General features: G+C 33.0%; 1 non-coding gene across 1 annotated transcript; it reads left to right on the plus strand.

The window, feature by feature from the left end:
* Positions 1-335: 335 nt before the first annotated feature.
* On the plus strand, positions 336-443 carry LOC148549412 (small nucleolar RNA R71). The gene has a single exon (XR_015897234.1). It is a non-coding gene; the product is annotated as a small nucleolar RNA R71 (small nucleolar RNA).
* The last annotated feature ends 2,667 nt before the right edge of the window (positions 444-3,110 follow it).

A 3,110-nucleotide genomic window follows, 5' to 3' on the forward strand; every position in this document is an offset into this window, starting at 1 on the left:
TCAGTGGAAGCTTCTTTAGTACTGCCGGATGCAGCTTGCATTTAAGTCAGATTCTGAGAAATCATATTGACTTGCTGAGTCAATATTTTATTCTGAGTCAATATGGCATTTAGAGTATCAATCTCAATAACTCCTTTCTTCTGAGTCATCCCATTATTCACAGGATTTCTTTCAAAAGTGTACATAAACTGGTTATTTGCAACCATCTCAATAAGTTCCTGGTCTTCTGCAGGGGTTTTCTTCAGATGAAGAGATCCACCAGCAGAGTGGTCCAATGACATCTTGGACAATTCAGACAGACCATCATAGAATATTCCTAAGATGCTTCATTCTGAAAGCATGTCAGAAGGACACCTTCTGATCAATTTCTTGTATCTTTCCCAAGCTTCATAGAGGGATTCACCTTCCTTCTGTCTGAAGGTTTGGACTTCTACTCTAAGCTTTCCCATCTTTTGAGGTGGAAAGAATTTGGCCAAGAAAGTATTGACCAACTTTTCCCAAGAGTTCAGGCTTTCTCTAGGTTGTGAGTCCAACCATATCCTAGCTCTGTCTCTTACAGCAAAGGAGAAAAGCATAAGTCTGTAGACCTTGGGATCAACCCCATTGGTCTTAACAGTATCACAGATCTGCAAGAATTTAGCTAAGAATTGATGAGGATATTCCAATGGAAGTCTGTAAAACTTGCAATTCTGCTGCATTAGAGAAACTAATTGAGGCTTAAGCTCAAAGTTTTTTGCTCCAATGGCAGGAATTGAGATGCTTCTTCCATAGAAGTTGAAAGTTGGTGCAGTAAAGTCACCAAGCACCTTCCTTGCATCTCCACCATTGTTCTCAGGTTCGGCTGCCATGTCTGCTTCTTTTTCGAAATTTTCTGTAAGGTCCTCTCCGGAGTGTTGTGCTTTAGCTTTTCTTAGCTTCCTCTTCAGAGTCCTTTTAGGTTCAGGATCAGCTTCAACAAGAATGTCTTTATCCCTGTTTTTGCTTATATGAAAAAGAAGAGAACAAAGAGAGAAGAGGAATCCTCTATGTCACAGTATAGAGATTTCTTTATGTGTCAGAAAAAAAGAAGAATAGAAGAATGAGGTAGAGAGAGAATAAAAAGAATTCGAACACAGAAAAAGGGAGAGGGTTCGAATTATTAGATGAGTAGAAGAAAAATATTAGTAAATAAATAAAATAAATAGAAAGAGATGAGAGAGAGAGAGTATTCGAATTTTAAGAAGAGGGAAAAGAAAAATATTTTTATTTTTTTAATTAATTAAGTTAGTTTCGAAAATTTGAAAAACAAATACAAGAAAATTTAAAACTAAAACAACTAGTTAATTAAAAAGATTTTTAAAAAAGTGGTTAGTGATTTTCGAAAATTAGAAGTGGAAAAGTAGTTAGGTGGTTTTGAAAAAGATAAGAAATAGTAAACTTTTTTAAAATTAAAACAAACAAGTCAAGTAGTTAGTTGAAAAAGATTTGAAAATAAATTTTGAAAAGATAAGAAGTTAGAAAAAGATTTTGAAATTAAAATTTTAAGAATGAAATTCGAAAATCATAAAAAAATGAAAAAGAATTGATTTTGAAAAAGATTTGAAAAGATAAAGTTTTTAAATTGAAATTTTGACTTGACTAACAAGAAACAACTAAATTTTAAAAATTATTGACCAAGTCAACTCAAAATTTTGAAAACTATGAGAAGAATAAGGAAAATATATTTTTTTTTACTTTTGAATTTTTAATGAGGAGAGAGAAAAACAACAAAATGAAACAAAACATAAAAATTTAAGATCAAAACAAATAATGCATGCAAGAATACTTTGAATGTCAAGATGAAAACCAAGAACACTTTGAAGATCATGATGAACATCAAGAACATATTTTTGAAAATTTTTAAGAAAAGAAAGACATGCAAGACACCAAACTTAAGAACTTTTGTACTAGGGACACTAACAATTTGAAAAAGCATATGAAAAACAAGAAAAGATACAAAATAAGAAAATGTAAAGATCAACAAAGAAAATCATCAAGAACAACTTGAAGATCATGAAGAACATAATGCATGAATTTCCGAAAATTTTATGAAAATTAAATTAAAAAAATACAGTTGACACCGAACTTAAAATTTGACACAAGACTCAAACAAGAAACACAATTTTTTTTGGTGTTTGTGATTTTATTAAACTTTTTATATTTTTTTCGAAATTATTTTGGAAAAAAGAAAATAAAGAAATTCAAAATTTTTAATAAGAATTCCAGGATTCATGCAATTTTAGTCTAAAGCTTCGGTCCAAAAGAATTAGACGTGGCCAAATGGCCAGCCAAGCTTTAGCACAGAATTATAAATGAGAATTCAAAGGCTCCTCCAATAGCTGCAATGATAAGTGGAAGCTTCAGTCCAAAAGATTAGACATGGCTTAATAGCCAACCAAGCTTCAACATATCATCATGGAGCTCTAAGGTGGAATTCATTCTTAAAAATTCTGAAGAACATTTTTTTTTCAAAAACTTTTTTTGACATATTTTTAAAACTTTTTGAAAAGAAAATAAAGGTTAAAACAAGAAAGAAGGTTACCTAATCTAAGCAACAAGATGAACCGTCAGTTGTCCAAACTAGAACAATCCCCGGCAACGGCGCCAAAAACTTGGTGCACGGAATTGTGATCACACTTTTTACAATTCCGGTACAACTAACCAGTAAGTGCACTGGGTTGTCCAAGTAATAAAACCTTATGCGAGTAAGGGTCGATCCCACGGAGATTGCCGGCTTAAAGCAAGCTATAGTCATCCTGTAAATCATAGTCAGGCGAATTCAATTGGTTATGAGTTTTGATAATTGAAAGATAAATAAAACGTAAATTAAAATAAAGATACTTATGTAATTCATTGGTGGGAATTTCAAATAAGCGTTTGGAGATGCTTTGTTGCTTCTGAACCTCTGCTTTCCTATTGTCTTCATCCAATCATGCGTGCTCCCTTCTATGGCAAGTTGTATGTTGGTGGATCACCGTTGTCAATGGCTACCATTCGTCCTCTCAGTGAAAATGGTCCAGGTACGGTTTCTGTACGGTTAATCAACTATCGGATCTCTCGCCTCGGATGAAAAATACCAGGCACAGCTACCG

This window comes from Arachis ipaensis, chromosome B8 (assembly GCF_059453495.1).
Source record: "Arachis ipaensis isolate K30076 ecotype BB chromosome B8, ASM5945349v1, whole genome shotgun sequence".
Classification (NCBI taxonomy): Eukaryota; Viridiplantae; Streptophyta; class Magnoliopsida; order Fabales; family Fabaceae; genus Arachis; species Arachis ipaensis.